Here is an 18548-nt window from a genome sequence, read left to right as displayed (position 1 = left end):
TCCATTCAAGGACAATATTTTTGGGATTCTCTTTAAATTCCTTTGAAACACTTACTGTATTTTCCTTATAAGCTTACAAAGTAGAGGATTTTTTGTCCTCACAGAATTGTCTACTCTTCATACATTCTTTTAAAAAGTAGTCTAAGAGCACAGCACAAAAAAACAAATTTAAACTTAGATAATAATTTGTTTCACTCGTAACTAGTAAAGGGATATACATGAAATGAGAGCATCTCACGTTTATTTCAGTGTGTGTGTGTGTGTGTGTGTGTGTGTGTGCTAGCAATGATGGAGAATAGGCTGCTGCGACATTTAGTACGGTGACTGGACAACTTTGTGGAGTCAATTTTCTCTTTTCCAAGGGTCCCAGGGATTAAACTCAGGGTGTCAGGTTTTTGTAGCAAGTACCCTTACCTGCTGAGCCATCTCACCAGCCTAACACAACTTTCTGTGTCTCCCAAACAATTAAGTATCCACAGTTCCACACACGGAGCTCAACATTGAAGAGCACTGACTGCTCTTCCAGAGGACCTGAATTCTATTCCCAGCAAGCACATAAGACTCACAACCATCTGTAACTCCAGTCCCGAGGGATCCGGTGACCTCTGAAGACACTGCACTCATGTGGTACACAGACATTCCTGAATGCTAAACACCCATACATAAAAAATAAATAAATTAGTTTTTAGAACAAAAAGCATTTCCTTTCTCAAATACTATATGTTGTTGAGAATACATAGTTGCCAATTATTATAATCTAGTAAATAGTTTTGGAGAAATTTAATAACATATTTTAAAAGATTACAATTTCTTTGTTAATGTTCCTTTGAGGATAACAATCTAAGAACCAACTGATAACCTACCAAAGACCTCTTCTATGAGGTAACTGGCCAAATCCAGCTCCCTACAAGAAAGATGATCCACACGAAGATATTTTAGAAGTATAAATATAGACAAGGGGAGGTCTTGTCTGTTTCCGTTGTCTATATTTATATTTCTAAAATATCTAAATACTGCTGCGGAAAGCCAGTTCTAAGCTCAGATGCAATTGAACAAACATAAAATATTATAGCTAAACAGATTCAGACAAAGCCAAGCAGTAGCTGTAGGCAAATACATCTTTATAGAATAGGAAAATGATATTCAAGTTTTGTTAGGATTTTTAAAAACATACTTGTTAATGATGGCAGCTCTCCTTTATTCTAGGAGGCACAACTACTAGAATATTCTCTTAATTATCTGAATCATGGATGTAGTAATGGCTAACATTAGTTGGGGTGGAACAGTGCTAAATGTGTATTTCATCTCTTAGCTTTGAATGAAAACAGTGTGCTTACTATCAGCACTGCATTATTGATAAGAAAGTGTGGTTACAGAGCAGTTAAGTAAATTTCATGAGATCACCAACCAGAAAACAGCAGGTTTGCATGTAAAAAGGTTATTGCAGGGCCAGCAACCTCACTGAGAGGGGAGAGTGGTAGCTATGTATACCATCTGCCTAGATGCCTGGGCAAGGCCTATCTCTTAGGTGTGCTTGATAGACAAGGTCAGTCAGGCACCAGCTCTCTCTGGATAGTCATCTACAGAGAACTTAAGGTGATTTCTAAGGAATCAACTCCCTTTAATTCCCAATTAATTAGTTCCCTTTAATACCCAAACATGAAGATAAAATAATACAGATGTGGCAAACCAATGTTCGTCTGGTGGAGGCCTCATTGCAGGAAATAACTGAGATCTGGAAAGCACATAACTAGCCCCACCCAAATGACTGAGCCATAGTCCTCTCTTGACACTCAAACTGGGCCCTCGGAAGGAATAGATTTTTAAGAACAGTTTGATGCTAAAGGCTGATCCAGCCACACACGTGAAGCTGGAGGCATACCTTGAAGAAAGGATGATTAATCCAGAGGTGATGCAAGTGTCTAAGCCTAGAACTCACTCAGGACATAAAGGCAGAAGGATTAGAAGTCCAAGGTCAAAGAATATCCAGGGCTGTGTATCCTTGGCTTCACAGCAAATTCATGAGTGACATGAAACCCTATATTTAGAGAGAGAGAGAGAGAGAGAGAGAGAGAGAGAGAGAGAGAGAGAGAGAGAGAAGGAGAGAGAAGGAGGAGGAGGAAGAGGAGGAGGAGGAGGAGAAGAAGAAGAAGAAGGAGAAGAAGAAGAAGAAGAAGAAGAAGAAGAAGAAGAAGAAGAAGAAGAAGAAGAAGAAGAAGAAGGAGAAGGAGAAGGAGAAGGAGAAGGAGAAGGAGAAGGAGAAGGAGAAGGAGAAGGAGAAGGAGAAGGAGAAGGAGAAGGAGAAGGAGAAGGAGAAGGAGAAGGAGAAGGAGAAGGAGAAGGAGAAGGAGAAGGAGAAGGAGAAGAAGAAGAGGAGGAGGAGGAGGAGAAGAAAAGAGGAGAGAGGAGGTAATAAAGCATAGAGGGAAGGAGAGGATCATGCCCTTTGCCAAACACTGATTGCTGAAGACTCTTCTGGGCTCAGCAGTGAAGAAGAGGTGTGCCCATGGTTAAAAAGGAGCAGAGGCAAATGCTTGCTCTCCAAAGAGTCAATGCTGGAGTGAGAACATTGGGAAAAATGGGCTTGTTACCCTTTGTCTGTCCAGAAAACCAAGATGAAATGTACCAGAGTGATTCTCATTTGCCTATAGCAGTGAGAAGCCTTGAATTTGTTCTACACACCAACACTGATGGGTAAGAAAATGCCAAATCCACAGCCACAGATGAGTTAGGGCTTGGACATGTCTTGGTTTTGACATGGGAAAAACCTGTTCTCACAATGGCTTCATAGACAAACCTCTCTTAAAGTCCTGGTCTTTGTGCACATCTGTGTAGGTGCGAGGATAATTATTAGGGTAAAGCACCACAACACACAAACGCTCATGCAGTGAGCACTTTGAGTAGGCAGAACCCTCACACCTTCTCCATGTTTTCTGACATCAAGTACTGAAGATTCAACAATGGCAAAGAGCAAATTTATTTTGGGAGAAATAATAATGCAGTGACCAGTTAATTTTTGTCAGGATATTTAATAAGGGGGGGGGGGGTCTTTCTGTAGTTCTGCCCTCTTACAAAGTGAATGCAATTTCCTTTGTTCTTTGGCAAGAGTCAAAATTGTAATGATCTTTTCTTTTGCAGCTCAGATGAATATTTTCCTTTCTTTTCTTTTTTCTACTGCTTTGCTTCATTATTATTAATGATTTCTACTTGACACAGAAGAAATATTTTGAATATTTATTTAGAACTGAAATTTCACTGGATGCATTTTGAATACTAGAGTGTATAGGATTTTAAATACAGATCTACTTAAAAAGTTCACATGATTTGAAAACTAGATTGCAGGCAGTAGATCTTGATGATGTTCTTAGCTTCATAATCTTTCTTTTTTTTTAAAGTAGATATTTTTTTATTTGCATTTCGAATGTTTTCTTGCGTGGTTTCCCCTCGGAAAACCCCCTAACCCATCTCCCCTCCCCCTGCTCACCAACCCACCCACTCCCACCTCACCACCCTGGCATTCCCCTACACTGGGGCATTGAGCCTTCACAGGACCAAGGGCCTCTTCTCCCAACAAGGCCATCCTCTGTTATATATGCAGCTGGAGCCATGGGTCCCTCCATGTGTACTCTTTGGTTTGTGGTTTAGTCCCTGGGAGCTCTGGGGGTACTAGTTGGTTCATATTGTTGTTCCTCTTATGAGGCTGCAAACCTGTTCCTTGGGTCCTTTCTCTAGCTCCTTAATTGGGGACCCTGCACTCAGTTCAATGATTGGCTGAGAGCATGTCCTCATGTATTTGGGATATTTTCATTAAATAACTACAGAAGAGAGAAATGAGAGGATTTTTCTCTAAATGGCATATGATGGAAGAAAAGATACAAAACACTGTACTCAGGTCATTAAAGTTTTGTTCTTTTGAATTTATATTCTATGTCCAAATTGGTGACAAAAACAACAACAAAAGGTTAAATCATATTTAACACCTGATGTTAATAAATGCTGGGCTGCAAAAGGACCCACTGGTTTTTTAAGACAGCTGTTGGCAAACACTAAATTCCTTTTCAGGCAAAATCATGAATGCAAGTAAGAAGCTTTTGATCATCATGCCATTTAGAGATAAGTCCGCCACCCCAAGCTCCTTTTTCAATGAACTGCAGAATGGGCTTCTCATAAAATACAGAGAGAACTTCAGTCATTTCTAAGTTTTTCTCCATAGTACCCAGGAAACAGAACCGCCTTCCTATGCCCAATTATCTTTCTCTTTCAACCCCTCCATTCCCATCTCGTGAAGCAATGGGAAGCGCTGTCTCCTGCACTGGCAGCTTCTGAGTGGAGCCCATCAGGATTAGTGACACCCTAAGAAATGTTGGGAAGGTACCAAAAGAAAAGTATGACATTAAAACATCTTATTTATTTATTTATTTATTCGATATATTTTTTTATTTACATTTCAAATGATTTTCCCTTTTCTGGCTCCCCACTCTCCGAAAGTCCCATAAGCCCTCTTCCCTCCCCACATTAAAACATCTTATAACCAAAGGATGTTAAATGTCATTGAAGGTTCACATTTGCCATTTTACAGAGCAAGAAACTGTTAAGTCGGCAGGTACTAAACTAATGCCAAGACTGGTGGAGGCTTTTTCCTCTGAAACCATCGAGTTTCATGGCTGATGTAAATATAGTTTCACCTTAGTATGGATGGACAAGTATTCCCTGAAACTTCACTATTAATTTACGTTTCCAAGCCTATTTTGTGCGATATGTAGTATGTATGTGTATGTAGGGGTGTATAGAAGCTATAGGTTAGCATCCCATGTCTTTATAATTCACTGTCCATATTGATTTTTGTGACAGTGTCTCTTCCTGATTTGGCTAGACTGGGAGCCCTACAGCAAGCTCAGGGGAACTCTCTTGTCTCTGATTCCGCAAACTGGGTTTACAGTCATATGCTCTCATGCCAGACATTTTGCATAGGTTCTGGGTATTCAGACTTTTACAGTACACGTTTTACTGCCATTACATATTTTTACTGGTTGATTCATTTGATCATTTTAATTTCTTCCATGAAGTAAGAACCATTTTAATCGTATACTTAGGCAAATTACAGCAATATACCCCACAAAAACACTACCAGCAGGATGTACCTGTGGCTGTGTGTTTGAGGGAGTAGTTGGTTTTTGAAAATGAGTCACATAAATTCATCAAAGATAGTCTTCAGTAAAGGTGAGCAGTTTGGAGACTAGGGAGGAGCTACAGTCTGAGGTCACAGGCAACCTGTCAGCAGCAATCCTTGCCTAGAGAGATCAGTTTCAACTTATTCTACTTATAATAGAGGTCAGTCTTCTCCACTCTAATCTTGCCATTGAAATGTTAATTTCTGTTGTATTCTGAACTGGGTTGCTGGAACAGAAGCAGAGGGATAGATGGGGAAGGGGCGAAAAGAACGAGAGGCCAGGGTGATAGTTTACTGATCTAGGCCCCAACTTTAATGGCAGTCAGACCTTATAACTCTGGGCTGAGTTCTGGGGAAGTTGTCTGGCCATACTTGGCTCCACTGCTCAGACAGCTGGGTACAAATTCCTGTTTAATTCAGGAATTCGTAGACCTGGAGGAACAATGAACTTAACCTTCACTCTGAGCTTCTCCACCCTAGGTGGAGCAGGATCCTGACTAGCACAGGATTCTGTGCTCAACTTAGGCTGGGAGAAGTTCACCTTGACCAATGTCAAGTACACTCTTAGCACTCCACACTAGGATAAATATTCCTGCTGTAACCTACTTCCCTATTATGCCCTAACTTCAGATTCCTGCCCGAAGCTAGGAATTGTCCTTGGCCAAGGTCAAATTCCTACCATATGGCATGACACATGGCTCTGTACAAATTTCCCCACAGAAGCGTTCAGATTACTGTTGGATCAAAAGTCTGCTCCAGCCAAGGTGTTATAAGATTAAAGACGATGAACAAGGGCACCCAAGGGATCACAACCTCTCTTAGCTTAGTCAAGTTTGTCCTAAACCACAAGCTTCCATACCCTTAATGACTGGCAGCATCTGACAGGATGACTTGGTCAGCTCTTCCTTATGAGCCTGTTGACATCTCGAAGGAGTACTCATTCTCTTTACACAAGAGAAGTGTACAACGCTGTAAATGTTAATGTGCTGAACGACAGACCCCACATAAAGCAGAGACCCATGGGAATTGCTGCTTGGCGCAATGGCACCTACCTTTGCACTCTAAGCAGCAGGGAACCTCGTGTAACCCAGCAGGCTAACCCAATAAAGAACATCCCCTATGCTGTCACATCAGCGGCTGCTTCCTGACTCCTCAGGAACTGGAGCAGACATTCATATGAAAACGGGCTGTTGAGGATGCCTGTTACTTGGCTCTTTAGTGACCTTCAAGTGCCTGGAAATTTTAAAAATAAGAACCTGGCACTATTCAAAGACTTTGACTTACAAAACAATTAAGGGGAAGGGGACCCCGCTAAGGTTTGCTTGTCTTTGTAGAGAGACATGGACATTACCAAACTCTGTCTGCGGCTAGGAAGCAGCCTCACTTAGGGGGTGGACAGCCCTGCATAGTGTGTTCAGGAAAACGTGCATTTCTCTCCTCCAATTACAAAAATCCCAGGCTTTTGGGCTCACACTCAAGCCCGATTACACCAGGTCAAGTTACATTTCTCCAGAGCTATCCGTACAAAGAAACCCTTACTCCTATAAACTAGTTCCAGCTGGTGCCAATGAAAATCTGATGCCCATTCTCTTTAACACTCAAGTCACAAATTCTACTATTCTCTAAAATATGAACTTCACTAAACACAAATACTCTCCTAAACGGTAATCTATTCTGAGATGCTTCCAGACTCTTGGAACTCCTAATTAAGCATAGATCAGTAACTGGTGTCATGGCTTCTCCCCGACACTTTCGGGCATATCAGGCCATGGTGATGAATGCCTTCCCCCAGCAGAACAGCCTATCAGCATCCCCAGTCAATGCTGTGCTTTGTTGAGTTCGCCAGAACCATGATAGTGTAATTTTTTGTGATCACATGGAGCTTTAGCAGTATTATAAAACAATAATTGCGCCTTCAGAACAATGTGAGGAAATTTCTGACGTCAATAATTTCCATTCATTTCTGAACATACACTATAGGATAACCAGATGTCTTTTAAATCCCTAAAATATAAAGAATAACAAACAAACTAAGACTCAGAGGAAAAAAATAAGTCTGAAGGTTGCAAAGTCTCAAATGATTAAAGGATTCTTGTTAAAAGATGTTGACTTTTTGAGTATGTGATCACTTTACACTTAAGACTAGGAGCCAAAGATGGTTGACAAAATAATATTACTTTAGACTACTTCCTATTTTGTGAGAACAGGCTCAGAGACTCAATTCTAACGCATTAGATGGGTACAATGTCACAATTTATTTTTATTGGCACTAATATAAACTTTAAATTCCTTTTATTTTTTTGGACTGATATGGCAAAAATTTCTCAAAAATATCTAGTATTATTATCACTTTATTTCTGGAAATATAATAAGGATGATCCTAAATGAACATTTCTGATTTTAAATTAGAATTTGTGATGATGGTTGATAGTATGATTTGAAAGGGTCCCCTAAAACTGTGTGCAAGAAATCAAATCCTGGGCTGGAGAGATGGCTCAGTGGTTAAGAGCACGCACTGCTCTTCTGAAGATTATGGGTTCAAATCCCAGCAACCACATGGTGGCTCACAACCATCTGTAACGGGGTCTGACGCCCTCTTCTGGAGTGGCTAAAGACAGCTACAGTGTACTTACCCATAATAAATAAATCTTAAGGGCTAATATCCAATATATATAAAGAACTCAAGAAGTTAGACTCCAGAAAACCAAACAACCCTATTAAAAAATGGGGTACAGAGTTAAACAAAGAATTCTCACCTGAAGAATTTCGGATGGCGGAGAAACATCTTAAAAAATGCTCAACTTCATTAGTCATTAGGGAAATGCAAATCAAAACAACCATGAGATTTCACCTTACACCAGAATGGCTAAGATTAAAAATTCAGGAGACAGCAGGTGTTGGCAAGGATGTGGAGAAAGAGGAACACTCCTCCACTGCTGGTGAGGTTGCAAATTGGTACAACCACTCTGGAAATCAGTCTGGCGGTTCCTCCGAAAACTGGGCACCTCACTTCCAGAAGATCCTGCTATACCACTCCTGGGCATATACCCAGAGGATTCCCCACCATGTAATAAGGATACATGTTCTACTATGTTCATAGCAGCCCTATTTATAATTGCCAGAAGTTGGAAAGAACCCAGGTATCCCTCAACAGAAGAGTGGATGCAAAAAATGTGGTATATATACTCAATGGAGTACTATTCAGCCATTAGAAACAATGAATTCATGAAATTCTTAGGCAAATGGATGGAGCTGGAGAACGTCATACTAAGTGAGGTAACCCAGACTCAAAAGATGAATCATGGTATGCACTCACTAATAAGTGGATATTAACCTAGAAACCTGGAATACCCAAAACATAATCCACACATCAAATGAGGTACAAGAAGAACGGAGGAGTGGCCCCTGGTTCTGGAAAGACTCAGTGAAGCAGTATTGAACAAAATCAGAACAGGGAAGTGGGAAAGGTTGGGTGGAAAAACAGGGGGCGGGAAGGGGACTGATGGGACTTTCGGGGAGTTGGGGTCCAGAAAAGGGGAAATCATTTGAAATGTAAATAAATATATCAATAAATTAAAAAAAAAGAAAAAATTTAAAAAAAGAAATCAAATCCCAGGGCAGCAGTATTGAGCGGAATGGCCTGTGAGGGGTGCCTCCCATGTTTTGAGGCTTCTGTCACAGCAGATGACTGGGTTAATTATTATGGACTGGATGTCCCACAGAGGATGAGTTCAGCCCTTGCACATGTTCTCTCTAGTTTGCCCCCTGATACCACGGGATGAAATATGAAGGAAGCCCTCATTACATACTATTGGTATCGAGACCTGTGACACCTGTGACATCACATAGTCAACAGCTCAACCTACAGCCTGTTGCCAAGGCAACACCCACCATGTTCCCAGAGTTCACTGGGCTGACCTTTACCTGCAACCACATCGCCATCCGTGTATATATGGGAGTAGCAGTTCCCTCTCTCTCTCTTTCTCTTCCCCTCTTTCCACTGCCACCTTTGCCCCTGTCCTTAATAAACCCCACATGGAACTGTTAGGCCTGTTGTGGTCTCACTGCTGCTGCTGCTGCTGCTTCAGCCACCACTGCAGTCGCCTGCCGGTCATAACAACATACACTCTACCCAAATTATAGACTGTAAGGAAGAAATTTTTGCTCTATACATTACTGGGTCTCAAGAATTATGTTATAGTAGCAAAACTAATAAAAAACTGCTGGTTATTTACATTATTTTCATAAATCCACTGACAGAAAAAAGTTCTGCTTGCACAAATTTTTTTTCACAGTTTTTTATTTGATATATTCTTTATTTACATTTCAAATTATTTCCCCTTTCCTGAATCCCCCCTCCCCAAAAGTCCCATAAGCTGTCTTCCCTCCCCCTCTTCCCCAATCAACCCCTTCCTGCTTCCCTGTCCTGGTATTTTCCTACACTGCTGCATTGAGCCTTTCCAGGACCAGGGGACTCTCCTTCCTTCTTGGACATCATTTGATATGTGAATTGTTGGGTATTCTGAGCTTCTGGGCTAATATGTGCTTATCAATGAGTGCATACCATGTATGTTCTTTTGTGATTGGGTTACCTCACTTAGAATGACATTCTCCAGTTCCACCCACTTGTCTAAGAATTTCATGAATTCATTATTTTTAATAGCTGAGTAGTATTCCATAGTGTAAATATACCACAAATATACTCAAAATTCACATTTTCATGATTTGAACTCAATGGTTAATCGGCATATAATAAACATTTTAAACTATTCTCTCTATTCAAAGAGCAATGCATGTGAGGACAGGTGTGACTCTGAGAATACAGTTGTATCAATTTTCACTTTCATAAGAAATAGCTGTGTGGTGTTTCCACATGTCATTAGAAGATGGTAATTTCAGTTGAGAGAAAAATATTTAAAAGCATCAACTTAAAATGATCTTTTTCCATTCCAAACTCAGAAATAGTGATAACTTTTGTCTTTTTACTATATACATTAAAACTTTGCTCTACCTAAAGCTTTAAAAATATCAATAAGAAACACTGTCACAAACTTCTTCACCTTTTATTATTTTAAGTGGAAAAATAACCATATCAATTTAAATGAGAAAACCCAAGAAAACACTGCATGTTCTGTGAATAGAAGACCTACTGATGTTATTACTGAGGACTGTGTACTAAGAACTATGCTGTGCTTCAGCAGTACTGAGAATCATCTGAGAAACAATGCTACCATGTGACTCAGCCAGGCACCTCTGACAACCTTCTTGGAACTCTGCTTCTTATAACCAGATACACAGCTGTCTCCATCTTAACTAGAAACTGCCATCTCTTCAAATACACTGCTGCCACCCACCTAGATGCTCAGTCTAGATCACTTTCCCCCTCTCCCTTCTACCTCACCTCTCCCCACACATTTGTCAATGGCACGCGTGTGTGCGTGCACGCATACAGGCATGCACATACACACACACACACACACACACACACACACACACACAAACACACACACACACACACACACATGCATCCAGTAAGTCCCTTCAGTTCCTGAACACGTGCTTCTTTCCCAGGGTTGTATGTGGTTGCTAACCTTGTCCGGTTCTTATGAATTCTACTCCAGTACTTAGATGTCAAGTCTTCTGGGAGTATGTAGCAATTCCCCCAGTTGTGTTAAGATTATACTCTGCTTCTACCAATTATCATTTCTATCACAGTCTTATAATTATCTATTTACTTTCAAAATTCCATTAGACCATTAACTTCTTGGGGCAAGCCCTGTGTGCTATCCACTGCCTTATTGCTTCTTACTAGATTACTAAGTAAATATTTATTGAATTAGTATATATTGACATTAGCCACTTGCCTGACAAGAATATATTCCTTTTGGGTGCCAGCAAGAAGACTAAGTAAGTAAATCATTTGTTGGCAAACCGTAATGACCTGAGATCCATCCTTGATACCAGTTGTCCTCTGACATCCACAGGTACACCATCATATGCACTCCTACACAGATGCAAAGGAAGTACCTGTTTTATAGTTATTTTGAAATATTTCCTTTCAGTAAATTACATGTGCCTGTCTTGTGCAGTTACCTACTTCCAAAAGCAAATAAAACAGAAGCCCATACCAAGTGATGCCCAGCAAGAATCTAATAATCAAGTTATATAAAATAAAATGAAAAGCCCAATCATCTGATATCCAAATACTTTAAAGACTTTATGTTTTAGATCTATATAAATTCTGCAAAGTTTAAAAAAATTAAGGAGTTATCCTGTAGAGCAGCAATGGTCTCCAAAATTATGCTGACACTTAGAATATTAAGATCTCTTTACTCGAGGTAGATGAACAGCTAGCAGAGCATCACGAAGGCAGTGACCAAACAGCAGCAGCGGCTAGTCCAGCGGAAGGGCCATCAGCAGTGAAACCAAGGTGACAGGGGCCAGGCAGGCCCTGCGCCCACTACCACTGACCATCGCTGGCCAGCCAGGCTGCAAGTGGGGACAGATTTACAACGCCTTTCACCACACAGAAGCCACATCAGAAATCTGCCTCCTGCCAGTCAGTTACAAGAGACTCTCCACCATCTTGGATCTCAGATGCCAGAGAGATCAGACAGTCTGAGGTACGCAAACATAACCCGAGGCCAACATCGCGGGGATCTAAGCCTGACGGGCGTTGGCCTGCACCCAGGCCCAGGGCTGTTCAGGGGGCCATCGGTGTGCAAACCCAGCCAGGAGGTTGTTTGTCCAGCCCTGTGCTCAAGCGCCACCAGAGAGCTCTAGCAGGCAAAGTCAGCTAAGAGTCATAGCCTGAGGCTAACAGGAGGGGGGTGGGGGGGGTCTAGGCCTGACAGGCCCTGGACTGCCCCCAAGACCTGAGCTGCTGGTGGGCCATCTGTGTGCCAACCTGGCCAGGAGGTTGTTAGTCCAGCAGACTCTCCTGCCACTTTCAGGGAGCGCGCACGCGCGCATGCTGTCATCCTGGCCACCTGACAGAACCAGTTAGCAGTCATAGCCCTAGGGGAACTTTGCTCGGACCTTGGCCTGCCAGGCTTTTGCCTAGACTCGGGGCCTGAGCAGCTAGGCTAGCCTTGTGTGCACCAACCTGGTTGGGAGATCGGCTGCCCAGCAGAGTGATCATCACTCAGAAAAGGTCCCTCAGCATACACCATCAGCACTCCCTGAAGGAGCAAACAGGCACCATCTGGTTCACAGACACAATCTGGGGCAAAGCACACTATGGCTGCAAGGGCAGGGGGGCAGCACATCAGCAATCTGCAACAGGGTAAACCCAGCCATCCAGTGTTGCTAAAATAGCCCTAGAGCCTCACAGGAGTCTCAAACATCAGCCAGAATCAAGACCAACTAATGCTAGAGAACAAGATGGCAAAGGGCAAACGCAGGAATGCTACTAACAGAAATCTAGGCAATATGGCAGCATCTGAACCAAACTCTCCAACATTACCAAGTCCTGGTTATGCCAACACACCAGAAAAACAAGATTTGGATTTAAAAGCACTGGTCATGATGCAGCTAGAAGAACACAAAAAGGACATAAATGAATCTCTGGACAAAAGGGACATGAAAGAAGGGGAACATAAATAAGCTAGAAACCTGTATAATGGAAACACAAAAATCACTTAAAGAAATTCAGGAGAATAAGGCTCAAGAGAGAGAAGCCAATAAAGAAGAAACGCAAAGAAACTTAAAGACATGCTGGAGAACTTGAGTCAACAGGCAGAAGTCATGAAAGAGGAAACACAGAAATCCCTTAAAGAATTAAAGGAAAACACAAACAAACAAATGAAGGAACTGAACAAAACCATCCTGGATCTAAAAACAGAAGTAGAAACAACTAAGAAATCACAAAGGGAGACAACTTTGGAGATAGAAAACCTTGAGAAGAAATCAGGGGCCATAGATGCAAATATCAACAACAATACAAGAAATGGAAGAAAGAATTTCACATGCCGAAGATACCATAGAAACCATTGACTCAACAGTCGAAGAAAATGCAAAATGCAAAAAGCTTGTATCCCAGAGCATACAGGAAACCCAGGACACAATGAGAAGACCAAACCTAAGGATTATAGGTATAGATGAGAGTGAAGATTTACAACTGAAAGGGCCAGCAAATATCTTCAAGAAAATTATGGGAGAAACCTTTCCCAACTTAAAGAGAGAGAGATGCCCATGAATATACAAGAAGCCTACAGAACTACAAACAGACTGGACCTGAGCAGAAATACCTCCTGTCACATAATAATCAAAACCCCAAATGCACTAAACAAAGAAAGAATATTAAAGGCAGTAAGAGAAAAAGGCCAAGTAACATATAAAGGAAGACATATTAGAATCACACCAGACTTCTCACCAGAGACCATGAAAGCTAGAAGATCCTGGGCAGATCTCATACAGACTCTAAGAGAACACAAATGTCAGGCAAGACTACTATACCCAGCAAAACTCTCAATCGCCATAGATAGAGAAATCAAGGTATTCCATGACAAAACCAAATTTACACAATATCTTTCCACAAACCCAGCTCTGCAAAGAATAATAGGAGGAAAACTCCAATACAAGGAGGGAAACTACACCCTGGAAAAAGCAAGATAGTTACCTTCTTTCATCAAACCCAAAAGAAGATAACCATTCAAATAGAAAAATAATATCAAAAATGACAGGAATTAATAATCACTATTCCTTAATATCTCTTGACATCAATGGACTCAATTCCCCAATAAAAAGATATAGACTAACAGACTGGATAAAAAAACAGGACCCTACATTTTGCTGCATACAGGAGACACACCTCAGTGTCAAAGACAAAAACTACCTTAGAGTAAAAGGCTGGAAGACAATTTTACAAGCCAATGGTCTTGGGAAACGAGATAGAGTAGCAACGCTAATATCAGATAAAATGGACTTTCAACCTAAAGTCATCAAAAGAGACACAGAAGGACACTTCTTGCTGGTCAAAGGAAAAATCCAACAAGAAGAACTTTCAATTCTGAACATCTATGCGCCAAATGCAAGGGCACCCTCATTCCTAAAAGAAACTTTACTAAAGCTCAAAGCACACATTGCACCTAACACAATAATTGTGGGTGACTTCAACACTCCACTATCAATGGACCGATCAGGAAAACAGAAACTAAACAGGTACACAGCAAAACTAATTGAAGCTTTGGACCAATTGGATTTGACTGATATTTATAGAACATTTCACCCTAAAGCAAAAGAATATACCTTTTTCTCAGCACCTCATGGTACCTTCTCCAAAATTGACCATATAATTGGTCACAAGACAGACCTCAACAAATATAAGAAGACCGAACTAATCCCATGCCTCCTATCAGATCACTATGGTGTAAGAGTGGTTTTCAATAGCAACAAAAACAACAGAAAGCCCACATACACATGGAGGCTGAACAATACTCTACTCAATGACACCTTGGCCAAAGAAGAAATAAAGAAAGAAATCAGGGACTTTTTAGAATTTAATGAAAATGAAGGCACAACATACCCAAATCTTTGGGACACAATGAAAGCATTCCTAAGAGGAAAACTCATAGCCCTGAGTGGCTCCAATAAATAAATAAATAAATAAATAAATAAATAAATAAATAAATAAATAATGGAGAGAGCATACACTAGCAGCTTAAGGACACACTTGAAAGCCCTGGAACAAAAAGAAGGCAATTCCCCCAGAAGGAGTAGAAGACAGGACAGGGCTGAAATCAATCAAGTGGAAACAAAGAGAACCATACAAAGAATCAATGAATCTAGGAGCTGGTTCTTTGAAAAAATCAACAATATAAATAAACCCTTAGACAGACTGACCAAAGGGCACAGAGAAAGTATCCAAATTAACAAAATTAGAAATGAAAAGGGGGAATATAACAACAGAAACTGAGGAAATCCAAAAAATCATCAGATCCTACTACAAAAGCCTATACTCAACACAAGTGGAGAGGAATCTGGAGGAATCTGGAGAGAATCTGGAGGAAATGGACAATTTCCTTGACAGATACCAAATACCAAAATTAAATCAGGACCAAATAGATCATCTAAACATTCCCATAACCCCTAAAGAAATAGAAGGGGTCATAGAAAGTCTTCCAACCAAAAAAAAAAAAAAAAAAAAAAAAAAAAAAAAAAAAAGCACAGGACCAGATGGTTTCAGTGTAGAATTCTATCAGACCTTCAAAGAAGACCTAACACCAATACTCTTCAAACTATTCCACAAAATAGAAACAGAAGGAACACTACCCAATTCCTTCTATGAAGCCACAATTACGCTGATACCAAAACCACACAAAGATCCAACAAAGAACGAGAACTTCAGACCAATTTCCCTTATGAACATCGATGCAAAAATACTCAATAAAATTCTTGCCAACCGAATCCAAGAACACATCAAAATGATCATCCACCGTGATCAAGTAGGCTTTATCCCAGGGATGCAGGGTTTGTTCAATATACGGAAATCCATCAATGCAACCCACTACATAAACAAACTCAAAGAAAAAAAAAACACATGGTCATTTCATTGGATGCTGAAAAAGCATTTGACAAAATTCAGCATCCTTTCATGCTTAAAGTCTTGGAAAGAACAGGAATTCAAGGCCCATATCTAAACATAGTAAAAGCAATATACAGCAAACCGGTAGCCAGCATCAAACTAAATGGAGAGAAACTTGAAGCAATCCCACTAAAATCAGGGACTAGACAGGGCTGCCCCCTTTCTCCTTATCTTTTCAATATTGTACTTGAGGTACTAGCTCTGGCAATTAGACAACAAGGAGGTCAAAGGGATACAAATTGGAAAATAGGAAGTCAAACTATTTGCAGATGATATGATAGTCTACCTAAGTGACCCAAAACACTTCACTAGAGAATTCCTACAGCTGATAAACAACTTCAGCAAAGTGGCAGGTTATAAAATCAGCTCAAGCAAATCAGTAGCCTTCCTATACTCAAAGGATAAGGAGGCTGAGAAAAAAATTAGGGAAATGACACCCTTCACAATAGCTACAAATAGTACAAAGTACCTTGGGGGTGAATCTTACCAAACATGTGAAAGATCTGTATGACAAGAACTTCAAGACTCTGAAGAAGGAAATGGAAGAAGACCTCAAAAAAATGGAAAAACCTCCCATGCTCATGGATTGGCAGAATTAATATAGCTAAAATGGCCATTTTGCCAAAAGCCATATACAGATTCAACACAATACCCTTCAAAATCCCAACTCAGTTCTTCATAGAGTTAGAAAGCAATTCTCAAATTCATCTGGAATAACAAAAAACCCAGGATAGCTAAAACTATTCTCAACAACAAAAGAAATTATGGGGAAATCAGTATCCCCGACTTCAAGCAATACTACAGAGCAATAATATTAAAAACTGCATGGTATTGGTACAGTGACAGGCAGGCGGATCAATGGAACAGGACTGAAGATCCAGAAATGAACCCACACATCTATGGCCACTTGATCCTCGACAAAGGGGCTGAAAACATTCAATGGAAAAAAGATAGCCTTTTCAACAAATGGTGCTGGTTCAGCTGGAGGTCAGCATGCAGAAGAATGCAAACTGATCCATCCTTGTCTCCTTGTACTAAGCTCAACTCCAAATGGATCAAGGACCTACACATAAAGTCAGACACTCTGAAGCTAATAGAAAAGAAACTGGGGAAGACCCTTGAGGACATCAGTACAGGGGGAAAGTTTCTGAACAGATCACCAATAGTGTATGCTCTAAGATCAAGAATTGACAAAGGGACCTCATAAAATTACAAAGTTTCTGTAAAGCAAAGGACACCATCAAAAGGACAAATCGGCAACCAACAAATTGGGAAAAGATCTTCACCAACCCTACATCAGATAGAGGGCTAATATCCAATATATACAAAGAACTCAAGAAGTTAGACCCCAGAAAACCAAATAACCCTATTAAAAATGGGGTACAGCGTTAAACAAAGAATTTTCACCTGAAGAACTTTGGATGGTGGAGAAACATCTTAAAAAATGCTCAACTTCATTAGTCATTAGGGAAATGCAAATCAAAACAGCCCTGAGATTTCACCTTATACCAGTCAGAATGGCTAAGATTAAAAATTCAGGAGACAGCAGGTGTTGGCGAGGATGTGGAGAAAGAGGAACACTCCTCCACTGCTGGTGGGGTTGCAAATTGGTACAACCACTCTGGAAATCAGTCTGGTGATTCCTCAGAAAACTGGGTACCTCACTTCCAGAAGATCCTGCTATACCACTCCTGGGCATATAGTCAGAGGATTCCCCAGTATGTGATAAGGATACATGTTCTACTATGTTCATAGCAGCCCTATTTATAATAGCCAGAAGCTGGAAAGAACCCAGGTATCCCTCAACAGAAGAATAGATGCAAAAAAATGTGGTATATATACACAATGGAGCACTATTCAGCCATTAGAAACAATGAATTCATGAAATTCTTAGGCAAATGGATGGAGCTGGAGAACATCATACTAAGTGAGGTAACCAAATCTCAAAAGATCAATCATGGTATGCACTCACTAATAAGTGGATATTAACCTAGAAACCTGGAATACCCAAAACACACATCCACACATCAAATGAGGTACAAGAAGAACGGAGGAGTGGCCCCTTGTTCTGGAAAGACTCAGTGTAGCAGTATAGGGCAAAACCAGAACAGGGAAGTGGGAAGGGGTAGGAGGGAGAACAGGGGTGGGAAGGGGGCTTACGGGACTTTTGGGGAGTGGGGGGCCTGAAAAGGGGAAATCATTTGAAATGTAAATAAAAAAAAGAAGAAGATCACTTTACTCAACTTTGCAAGGTGAGTACCAAGCTAGAATGTCCCATTTAATTCACAGATGACAGATATCTTGCCTACATTACCAGGGTAAGTTGAAAAGTAACACTATCAGCCAATTGCCTGTTGTCTAGTTTTCTCCAAAAATATTATTACAAATATGAAAAAGAAACACTGATGATCAGTAATGTTTAATGAAGTCCTGCTGTATATGAAAGGAAACAAATCCATTAGCACCTACATGCTCATTGCTTATTTACCTCAAGATCCAACTTAGTAATGAAAGATACAACCACAAACACATTAGAGGAACTGAAGATTGGGTGGGATCACAAGAGCCTCTCACAAGGTGTCAAGAAGTATGATAACCCAACCAACCATCCAGCTACCAATTTACAGCTCAAAACATCACTAACTGCAGGGCATGGTGGCAAACCCCTTCAATCCCAGCGCACCTGGAGCAGAGGCAGGTGGATCTCTGTGAGTCTGAGTCCAGTCTTGCCTACAAAGTTGAGTTCCAGGACAGCCAGGGCTGTTACACAGAAAAACCCTGTCTTCAAAAACA

This window comes from Apodemus sylvaticus, chromosome 5, assembly GCF_947179515.1.
Source record: "Apodemus sylvaticus chromosome 5, mApoSyl1.1, whole genome shotgun sequence".
Lineage (NCBI taxonomy): Eukaryota > Metazoa > Chordata > Mammalia > Rodentia > Muridae > Apodemus > Apodemus sylvaticus.
The sequence above is the reverse complement of the archived record's forward strand: the minus strand, read 5'-3'. Positions refer to the sequence as shown.